The sequence below is a fragment of the Ranitomeya variabilis genome, chromosome 5 (genome assembly GCF_051348905.1).
Source record: "Ranitomeya variabilis isolate aRanVar5 chromosome 5, aRanVar5.hap1, whole genome shotgun sequence".
NCBI classification, from domain to species: domain Eukaryota; kingdom Metazoa; phylum Chordata; class Amphibia; order Anura; family Dendrobatidae; genus Ranitomeya; species Ranitomeya variabilis.
In genome coordinates, this window is record NC_135236.1 from 527,116,114 (window position 1) to 527,128,347 (window position 12,234).

A 12,234-nucleotide genomic window follows, 5' to 3' on the forward strand; every position below is an offset into this window, starting at 1 on the left:
AACCTTTACTGCTGCTATTAAAAAAATGGCCATAAAAAATGCAGCAAATGAATGCTAAAAAAATGCTACATGTGAACATTGCCTAAGATGTATTCCCTTAGCTTAAAGGGAACCTGTCACAAGAAAAAATGCTATAAGTCTGCAGATATGGTGTTAATCTGCAGGTTAATAGTATTATTTACATGCCTGGCATCTGCACATAGCTGAACGCTTGGGGGAGAAAATGTACTTTATTCCCTCTCATCAGCACTTAGTTTTCAGTCACATAATTGTGCCCCTGGTCCTGACTGACAGCAGGCCCTAACGAAGAGTCAGTGTCAGTCAGTGCTACGGGTGCAGTTATAGCTTCCCCTCTTTTTACTCAAGGAGGTAACTGAATCCACGCCGGCGTTGCCCCTGGAACAGGGTGACAAGTTCCATTTGATGGTGAACATTTTTTAAAGAAATATACCTGTCAGAAGAAGTTTGTGGTTATGGCTCGTAGAGTATTTAGGCATTTTGACCATTCTTACATGGCTAGGCAACCTCCACATGTACTTATGCTGGCTATCAGATGTAAATCATTCAGCTGCGGCAAGAAAAACTAAATCTCCGAGCACTAAAAAATACTCGGAGGACCCCCGAGTATGCTCGAGAAATCTCGAGTAACGAGTATATTCGCTCATCACTAGTAAGTAGATATGCTGCTCATGGTGCACGTATAGGCTGAGGCTGTTGGCCAGGTGAAATTGTGCCTGCTATGGGAGCAGCATCAGCAACCATGTCCAACTTCTTGTTTCAGCGTGCGTTCAGCTGTCCCAACCCTAGGCCTTGGAACTCAAGAAAATATACCCAGGCACCTACCCACAGGCCCAAATACTAAACAGCTTAGACTTGTGGACACTGACACTTTTGTCAACCTAAATGTCACTGACTGTCCCTCAGTACTCAGTCCCTACCCGCCACTATTTTTTACGGTGTAACGTCCCCGCCTCACACCAGCACATGACCCACAACATCTCAAGTACCCTAGCCAACGCAGATACTCAGAAATTTCACTTAACGACCGACATGTGGACAAGTGCTTGTAGCCTGGGAAACTAAATTTGACTGCCGGCACACTGAGTGGACCTTGTGGAGGCAGAGACCGAGTCACAACCTGGGATGGCTACCCCCCGAGAAGAAGCAAACGCGAAACGCGTGTCGGGGACTGTAACTACATCTCAGCTTATGTATTCTTTAAACCATTGCCATCTATCTGTCACCTACCCATTATGTATAGCCTTTGCACTGGCAATATGTTACCTTAACTACATTCATGTAAGTCTTTGGCTTAATCTGCTTAAACCCTCTACAAACTATATTTTTTTCTTGCTGCTATAAATTCCTTATATGCACTTTACTATGAATATATATCTTTGCTGCTACTAACACACTACTTGCACTTTTCTATATATATCAGAGGGTCATATACTTTATGATGCACCAGGTTACTTAACACTGACCTACTGATATACAACACTAAGCACTTTACAATATCAAAAATATTTGAAAAGTGTACCCATTTTTTTATATTTACTTTTGTGCATTTATTTAACTTTGAGCAGGAGTAGAGCTTTTCAATATACTCAACTTGTTTGGTTAAGGAATATTATACCATGAGGTGACCGAGCTACTTGTTAATATATAGTATTTTACCTGATGTCTGTAGTCTTGTTTTGTACCTGAATCTCCATTGAAATAGATTTTACTTGAATATGTAAAATAAAGGTTATCTTTTTTATACTTGGCAATGACCTCCCAGCTTCTATAGGAGTATATTTGGTAAAAAATGGAAGTGCCATTTAACTAGGCCTATGATTATATTTTTTTGGTTTACATTAACTAAATGCCTCTCAGCAGACAGCTGGGGGCATTTCACTATGTGCCCATGCTGCCCTTTTAAAAGCAGGGAAGCTCATGCACCCCAGTGCGACACGCACAGAGGAGGAGGAGACAGCTTCCAGGGACTCTGCTGCAGATGGGGCAGTGAGTAAGCCAACATTCCCCCATGGTGGGAGGAGGGGAACCATATGGAGTAGTGATGAGCGAATATACTCGGTACTTGAGATTTCCTGAGCACGCTCGGGTGTCCTCCAGGTATTTGTAAGTAGTCGGAGATTTAGTTTTCAGCGCCGCAGCTGAATGATTTACATCTGTTAGCCAGCATAAGTACATGTGGGGATTCCCTAGCAACCAGGCAACCCCCACATGTTCTTATGCTGGCTAAGAGATGTAAATCTTTCAGCTAAGGTGAGGAAAACTAAATCTCCGAGCACTAAAAAATACTCGGAGGACACCCGAGTGTTATCGGGAAATCTCGAGTAACTAATATATTCGCTCATCACTAATATGGAGGCATCGGTAGATGCTACAAGGATCATCTGGTGGCCTGCACTCAAAATCTTTATAGGGTCAACAGGCGGCCCTCACTCAAAATTTTTATAGGGTCATCAGGTGGCCCTTACTCAAAATGAACAAGGCCTGGATTGGTGCAGATTTTTTAACCTCACCAAATGACAGCAGCGGAACAAAAGCCAATTCAAATATAGGGTCATCAGGCTCCCTCATAATAAATTTTATAGCATCATCAGATGGCCCTCCAAATCTTTCTATGCTCATCCATATGAACAAGGCTTGTTGGCCCATACTTGTCAACCCCACCGCATGACAGAAGTAGAACAGAAAGCCAATTCAAATGTATGTTCATTATGCAGCCCTCACTTCAAATTTTTAGAGAGTCATCATGCATCTCTCTCTTCAAATTTTCAGAGGGTCATCATTTGTCACTAATGGGGTGCAGGCACCAGATCCCATTTCCTAATCAAAATAGTTTGGGCTAATATTAAGGTGCAGGCAGGAGTCCACATTTCCTACTCAAAATCGTTTGGGCTAGTATTGTTGTGCAGGCACCAGGCCCCATTTCTTGATCAAAGTTGTTGGGCTAATATTGTTGGGGCATTACATCTCATGACTGGGAATTGTGTGACTCTGGTGGCTGTGAGGTCAAGCATGCAAGAAAATGCTCCAAATGTCTTGGACTTATCAAGGCTTGTGGGACAAACCTCTGTATCTAACAATTCCTCCATTGCTTCTGCCTCCTCCATCTTCTCTGGGGTCTCCATCTGCACCCTCAACCTGCGCCCTCAACCTTTTTCTTAAGGATACATGCACTCGAACAGTGCAGAGAGAATCCTCCCCCACTCTGTACTGCACAGTAAGGGCTCACTGCAATCAGGCAGTGTTCAAATTATTAAGCTTTGAAGATTGCAGTCACATAGCTCAAGAGTTGTGGACAGCTCTCCAGGCTGAGTTTGAGCAATTTCTGTCTCTACTGAACCTGGAGCAAGGGAAGGCTGTGTGAGATAACAGTGAGAACTTGGTGGCGGCCTTACGCAGGGGCAAGCTTACACACATGCCTTGCATGGCTCCCATCCTCAATCTGGTGGTACAGCAATTTCTTCACCACTATCCCAGCCTGGATGCACTGCTGCAGAAAGCATGATCTCTGTGTCCTCACTTCCATCATTTGCAACCCGAAGGTCATCGAATTACATCGTTACAGAGTTCTTTCGGCCTACCAGTTAACAGTTTGACATATGATGTGCCAACATGGTAGGATTCCACTCTGCACATGTTGCAGCGACTGTGACAGCAGCGACATCCCTGATCCAGTATGTCCTTCTGAATAGCCTGGGCCAATGTAACACGGACCTGGTGCAAATCACGCTTGCAGAGTGGGCACAGATGAAGGACCTCTGCACTCTTCTGCATAGTTACAAAATAGCTACTAAGATGGTTAGTGCTGACAATGATCTTATAACTGTTCCGGTCATCTACATGCTCGTGTATACTTTGAATAATCTGCAGGAGGAGGTGATGGTTCCACAGCAAAAGATAGAAGCAGAAGAAGATGTGGAAAGGATAATAATATCTCTAAATTCCGGACTGTCATCGCACAGGCAGATGCATGGGAGGGTGGATTACAGCTGACAATCAGACAAACTGTTAGTGAAAATACAGGAATGGAGGACCAAATGGAGGAGGACAAGGAGGAAGAGGTGATAGGCACTCAAAAGTCAGGAGATGAAGCAATTTCTTCACCACTATCCCAGCCTGGATGCACTGCTGCAGAAAGCATGATCTCTGTGTCCTCACGTCCATCATTTGCACCCCGAAGGTCATCGAATTACGCTCAAAAGTCTGGAGATGAAGAGAATAATGATCCCCTCTCACTTGTCTGTAGTTTGCAGTAAGGGATGTAGGAAACAACCTGGAATGTTACCTGCCACCAACACACCATGGACTTGAACCTCATAAAAGTGTCAGACACAGTTCCTCCATAGTTTCTGCCTCCTCCATCTCCTCTAGGGCCTCCACCTGTGCTCTCACGCTATCCCATAATCAGACATGTGTTCCAACAGTGCATATATAATCTCCCCCACCACCATACTGCGAAGCCACGGCTCACTGCAATCAGGCAGTGTCTAAATTAATATGTTTGGAGATCGGAGTCACAGAGCTCAAACGTAGTGCACATGTAAGCAGGTTGCAGGATGCAGTGATGGACAGGAGGCAGAGCAAGGGTTAACAAGTTTAATAACAGTGGAATACTCCACACAGGGAGGTAAAGGGTTAAACAGTATAAAGGCAAAAGGATGTTGGGAGGTAAAGGGTTAAACAGGGGATTCAACAGTTTAGATGGCAATGGATATTGTAAGTAAAAGAAGGATGGTTCAGATTACAGCAATTCTTGTGAAGCACTTGTGTCAGGAGTTCTGCCAACTGTAACTCCTGCTGAGAACTCAATGAAAAGTACTGTGGGCATCAATGCCCCATCTTCTGGTGGCAGTGGTCAGTCTCCAGTACCTCCAGGGCCTAGTCCATAAACTGCAGTGTCTGACAGAGGTACGGGCCAAAGTCCTGTAAGAGCCCAATATGGCTCTGCAACTATATTCACTGGTGAAGTCAGGTCATAAGTGTCTGGGCAAATAGTCACTGACAACGTCAGGGCGCAAGTGTCAGTGTTATGTGGCACGTGTACTGTACTCATGGACATGGAGGATATGGAACCTTGTCCTCTGGTCACTACTGGGCATGCTGTACTTTCCTCTTTATGCTGCATGCTGCCTGTTCATGCCAAGACTCAAGCGCCGACAACCACTGACATGCAGCTTCTCCCTGGTGGTCACCGGCACCCTGCACTTTCTCTCTGTAGTTACCGGCATCTTGCACCTTCTCTCAGTAATCACCGGGCACACACTGCCTGTTCCTCACCCTTTCTGGCCCCTGCTGCTTTCAGCGGGCGACGACGGTGGATGCTGGCCTGCACGAAGCTGGTGCTCCAAGGATGGGGCACTACTCTCCCTGTTTGCTGCTGCGCACACCTTGCTCTGCAGTCTCTACAATGGTCCCTATTCCTGGACTGCTGTGGCACTTCCAGTCCCTCTGCAGACATTTGGGTACTCTGTCAGTGCAACCTGTCGTGGCTCCGAGGCTCTGCAGTGAGGACAGGGGAAGCCGAGAGCACCGCTCACTGCTCTGCGTGCTGCTTTGCGTTTGCGCCAAACTGACATCCTGCGCGCTTTTCTCTTTTATCCCCTCGCTGCTGCATTCACTTTCTCCTCTTCTTTCTCCCCCCTTGGTCAGCAGGAAGGTCCGCCTCCCCAGGGCTTCCCCCAGGCAAAAGGGGAAGGTTCGGCTCACTCAGGCTTCCCCCCAGGAACAGGGGATGCAGCCTCTCAAGTTCCGGACCCGGCACGCAGGTACCTGCAGTGCTGTTGACCCCCTTACACACAGGTACCAGGCCGAGTTAGAGCAGTGGCTGTCTCCACTAAACATGGAGCCAGAGAGGGCCGTGTGCGATAACGGTGCAAACCTGGTGGCAGACCTATGCTGTGTCAACCCACACACGTGCCTTGCATGGCAAATGTCCTCAAGCTGTGGTACAGCAATTTCTCTGCCACTATCCTGGCCAGGATGCAATGCTGCAGAAAGCACGGTTGCTGTGTGCTCACTTCCACCTATTGCACCCTGCAGGTCATCAACTTGCATCGCTATAGAGTTCTTTCGGCCTACCAGTTAACTGTTTGATTAACGATGTTCTGACATGATGGAATTCCATTCTGCACATGCTGTAGCAGCTGTTGCAGCAGCAATGAGCCCTGGTGAATAATGTCCTTTTGCAGACCTGAGCTAAGCAGTCCAGATGTGGTGCAAATCACACTTGCACAGGTGATGGCCCTCTGCATCCTTCTGCGCATTTTTGAAATCACTACTAAGATGGTTAGCGCTGATGAAGCCATCATCAACTTCACTTTTCCAGTCATCTACAGGCTTCACACTTTGAATAGTTTGCGTGAGCCGGTTATGGTCCCAGAGGAAGAGTTGGAAGCAGAGAAGGATGCGGAAGTGATAACAATATCTCAAATTTCTGGACTGTCGTCGCACAGGTGGGTGCCATGGGAGGGTGAATTACAGTGATCACAGGGGGCTCATGGTACCAGACAAACTGTTAGCGTAGATGCAGGAGCTGAGGAACATATTGATGAGGACGAGATGATGGATGTGCAACATTCAGGAGATGTAGAGGATAATGATACACTCTCTGTTTTCTGTGGATGGCGAGAAGAGACAAAAGAAACGGCTTTGGGTGCTAACTAGTGATGAGCGAATATACTCGCTACTCGAGATTTCTCAAGCACGCTCGGGGGTCCTCCGATTATTTTTTAGTTCTCGGAGATTTAGTTTTTCTTGCTGCAGCTGAATGACTTACATCTGTTAGCCAGCATAAGTACATGTGGGGATTCCCTAGCAACCAGGCAACCCCCACGTGTACTTATGCTGGCTAACAGATGTAAACCATACAGCTGCGGCAAGAAAAACGAAATCTCTGAGCACTAAAAAATACTCGGAGGATCCCCGAGCGTGCTCGAGAAATCTCGAGTAATGAGTATATTTGCTCATCACTAGTGCTAACCCGTCACCAACACAGTACAGACTTGGACCTCATGAAAGCGCCTGAAACTTGAGCGCCTTTTTGCTGCACTTCCTTCTACACCAATGCCTGTATTCTCGGGGTTAGAAATAGCGCTGACTACTGGGTTGCCACTCTGTTAGATCCACGGTACAAGAGTAAATTTAGCCAGATGCTTCCCCCTGGAAAGGGATGTGCGCAGCGTGGAGTATCGAATTACACTTGTAGACAATCTTAATATCTTAGTGACCAGTCACTAACATCCCTTCAATCCAGATAGTAATACTATAGCAAAACATTGAAAAATAACATTTCTCTCATATCTGCTTTACATCAGCACCATTTGTAAAATGTTATTTTATTTTGTTAGTATTTTAGGAGGTTTAGGATTTTAGTATTTTAGGAGGTTTAGAATTGTAGCAGTAATTTTTCCTTTCTCAAGGAAATTTGCTAAATTATTTTTTTTAAGAACCTATTGCGGTTTGAAGTGACTTTGGGGGTCCTATATATTGGAACCTCCCCAAAAGTGATACCATTTTCAAAACAGCACCCCTTGACATATTGAAAACTGCTGTCAGGTAGTTTATTTACCCTTCAGGTGATTTTCAGGAATCAATGTAAAGTGACATGACAGGAAAGAAAAAAATATTTTCACCACCTAAATGTCACTAACAAACCACTATATCCGGCAGACTCTAAGGTTGTTATTTGGTTGTAAATTGCCATGGCAGACATCAGGACCACACAATCATGACCTCAGGGTGCAGATGGGGATAAAGAGGAACCCCCACACCTTTTATATGATGTAGTTACTATTGACAGCAGGATCTAAGGGTTTAAACAGACATGGACAGGGCCAACACTGAACGTGCCTAATGCAGCAAGTTGTCAGCTATAGCGTACAGCCAACAGCTGGTGAATTGTCACCTGTATGGGGACTCTATTCTCTTACATCTCAGGTCAGTAAAAAGGCGTATTGGCAGTCATTAAGGGGTTACAAGTTGTTTTTCCAAAGACAGGAGTGAGGCACACAGTGTACATCTCAGTTCTAGATGTCCAACCCCAGGAATGTCAGGGCGTCATAGCCAAAACTTTAGCAGCAGTAGAAGTGCAAGTTGCATAAGCAATTTCTGTGAGTCGTTTAACACATTTTTCAGACCAGCCTGTCCACCAGCAGAATACAAGTCTTTCAGGTTGTTAATGACAGGAGAGGATGCTGCAGGAGTATCTGGAGCTCCGTATCAATGCCATCAGAGTGAGTTTGGACCCTTTTACATTTTGGTCTTCAAAAATGGAACAGTGGCCTGATTTCGCCTGTCATGTCTCATAGAACGTATCTTCAGTGCTGCTGGTGGTGTTTTGATGGATATGCGCATTCGGCTGTCCCCACAAAGTGTAGACCTCCTAACTTTCATTAAAATGAAAAAGTCATGAATCTCCAATGACTTTTGCACCCCAGTCACAGATTGGCAGACTAGGCTACATTTTTAGTGTCATGTATTGATCTCACGTTATTGCAGTCTGTGCCATATTTTTGCTGTCTTCTGTTCCTGCTGTTGGTACTGCTGCTGATGTAACAAATATTTTTTTGAAATGTAGAGATTCTAAGTTGAGTCTCCATCTGGTTAGTTGACTGTGGTGGAAGATGCTTCAGAGGCCTATTATAATATTTGAATTCTGTGAAAATTGCTGGCACTTTAGTGGCGTGTGACAATTATTTTTTGAAATGTGGAGACTCCAAGTTTGGTCTCCATCAAGTGGGTTGCCTGTAGAGGAAGGTGTATCAGAGGCCTATTAAACTGTTTCTGATCTGTGGAAATTGATGCTACTTTAGTGCTGTGTGACAATTATTTTTTAAAATGTGGAGACTCCATGCTGGGTCTCCATCTGGTGGGTTGCTTGTGGTAGAAGGTGTGTCAGAGGCCTTTTATACTGTTTCTACTCTGTGGAAATTAATGCCACTTTAGTGCTGTGTGACAATTTTTTGAAATGTGGAGACTCCAAGTTGGGTCTCCATCTGGTGGGTTGCCGTGTTAGCAGGTTTCCCAGACAGGCAGGCCTCCACTTACCTTCAGTCAACTACCTGTGTTACTTTCCTTACATTTTTCTATCAATAGTAGTCTACGAATCTAATGTTTATGGCACCTGAGTGTGGCTGAGCAAAAATCCAGTTTGAGCTTTCTCATGAGTTATCAGGGCTAACAAGCAAATCAAGCTTGCACCAATCCTTCAAACACCTCATCTTAATTTACGCTTCAATTTTAAGTTATAAATGTTGACCCAGACCCTGATACCTCATGCATAACCAATGGCTAACATGCTGCTGTGCCATTATAAATTTTCTACTGTGGGTCAATTGATGCCACTTTTTCTCAGGTCTACCCAAATTTTTGGAAATGTGTGGACTACAATTTGTGTCTCCTTTATGTGTGTTGCCTGAATTAAGCATGCCTCTCAGTGCACCAGGCCTAAACCTGTCACTCATCCATCTGTTACTGATCGATGTTTCAGCTAGCAATGCTGGTTCAGGCCCTGTCCTGAGCCCTGTCACATGCATCCATGCTGTGTAATTATACTATTTGTACCCTGGATCAATTGATTACTCTTTTCCTGGTGTTTGCACCTAATTTGAGCTGTTTGGGATGCTTTTTGGCCCCCCTTAAGGTGATGTCTGTGCATTTGGTTTTGCCTCCCATTGAATTCAATGAGGTTTGAGTGTGTTTGATGAACCATTTTGGCAAATATGTTCAGTAAACATCGGGACATTTGGTGAAACGAACCTTGAAAGGTTCAATAATCTCTATTTGTGACCTCAAACTTAAGCGCACTTGGGTTATGCAGCAGGACAGTGATCAAAACACACCAGCAAGTCCACCTCTAAATGGCTTTAGAAAAATAAAATTAGGACTTTGGAGTGGCATAGTTTGGTTGCTAGGGAATCCCCACATGTACTTCTCCTGGCTAACAGATGTAAATCACTCAGCTGCGGCAAGAAAAACTAAATCTCCAAGGACTAAAAAATACTCGGAGGACCCCCGAGCATGCTCGAGAAATCTCGAGTAACGAGCATACACGCTCATCACTAATCCTTACCATTCAGCTCTGCCTACATCTGCATGCGTCCTGCGTACCTATCTTTATTATTGGGTAAACAGGCCATGCGGATATATGCGGATGCGTCCACATGCGACTTTTGACGCTGCGCCGACCGCAACAAAATGCAACATGTTGCGTTCGACACAGTTCGGTGCAGTGTCAAAACGATGCATGCGGACGCATCCTCATACATCCACATGGTCTCCAAACCCAATGTTAAAGATAGGTACGCAGGACACATGCAGACGTAGGCGGAGCTGAATGGAAGAGGTGCGGCAGTGGGCAGGGCTTAACGAAGGAAGTATGCAGCTCTCCGCAAGTCTGCCCTATGCAAGTGTGAAACTAGCCTAAAATAATTTTGCAACATAATTGCTCAACTCAAAGACACTGCCAACTCCACCAACATTTGGAAAAAAGAGCTCAGAAAGGACAAGACATGGCCATGTGCACCTGACAAATTCATCTTAATTTACACCACAAACTGGAATATTTCACAATAGAAATATGTGCCAGCTTACAGCTAGATTACATTTCTGGCGCAGAGCTGTTTAACCCCTTAACGTCCAATGATGGACACAGTCCGTCATTGGATGACTCCCCTGTTTAGTGCGGGCTCCGGTGATGAGCCCATACCTTTTCCAACATGTGACAGTTGATCTGATCAGCTGACGTGTGCGCGGAACAGACGTGGGTGGAATCGTGATTCACCCGTGGCTGTTAACATTTTAAATGGCACTTTCAAATGCTGACAGCGGCAATTAATATACAGGAATTGAATCATTACCTCCTTCCATCGGTGCCCGTGTCACAAGACCGTGGGTCGCCGATGGGAAGGCATGACATCCTGGGGTCAATGGGAGACCTCTGTGATTGTCATTGTTGGATCACTATGAGCGCTGCCTGGTGATCAGTGCTCATAGCAAGTGAGCATTTTTGCTACATAGAGCAGGACTGCAGCCCTAATCTAGGTAGCAGAGGCGATCAGACAAGCGCAGCTTCTAGTCTCCCATACAGACTATTGAAGCAAGCTAAAAGTAAAAAAAAATGTTTTTAAAAATAAAAAAATATAAAAGTTCAAATCACCCCCCTTTTGCCCCATTCAAAATAAAACAGAAAAAAAAATCAAATATACACATATTTGGTATCTCAGAATTGCCCGATCTATCAGTATAAAAAAGAATTAATCCAATTAGTAAACAACGTAGTGAGAAAAAAAATCAAAACCCCAGAATTAAATTTTTTTTTGGTCGCTGCAGCATTGAAATAAAATTCAATAACAGGTGATGAAAAGATCGTATACACACCAAAATTGTATAAATAAAAACATCAGATTAGCCCACAAAAAATAAGCCTTCATCTGGCCCCAGATCCCGAAAAATGGAGATGATATGGGTCTGGGAAAATGGCAACTTTTTTTTTTTTTACAAATTTTGGAATTTTTTTTCACCACTTAGATAAAAAAGAACCTAGACATGTTTGGTGTCTATGAACTAGTAATGACCTGGAGAATCACATTGGCAGGTCAGTTTTAGCAGTTATTGAACTTAGTAAAAAAAGCCAAACAAAAAAACAAAAATGGGATTGCACTTTTAGGCCGGCCTCACACTAGCGAGTTTTACGGACGTATGAGCGCATAAACTACGTCCATAAAATATGCATTACACACGGCCCAATGATTCTCTATGGCCCAGCTCCTATCTGCCGTATATTACGCATCCGTAATATACGGTCTTGTACGACCGTAGAAAATCGCAGCATGCTGCGTTTGTCACCGTATTGTGCAAAAAAATCGCCAATGAAAGTCTATGGGGGCGAGAAAAATATGGATTCCACACGGACCAGCAGTGTGACTTGCGAGAAATACGCAGCGGTGTTAGTGAAAAGCCGGTAATTCAATTGCCGGCTTTTCATTTCTCCTTCACAAACCCGACATGATATGAGACATGGTTTTCATACAGTAAACCATCTCATATCCCCTTTTTTTTGCATATTCCACACTACTAATGTTAGTAGTGTGTATGTGCAAAATTTGGGCGCTGTAGCTGCTAAAATAAAGAGTTAAATGGCAGAAAAAATTGGCGTGGGCTCCCACGCAATTTTCTCCGCCAGAGTGGTAAAGCCAGTGACTGAGGGCAGATATTAAT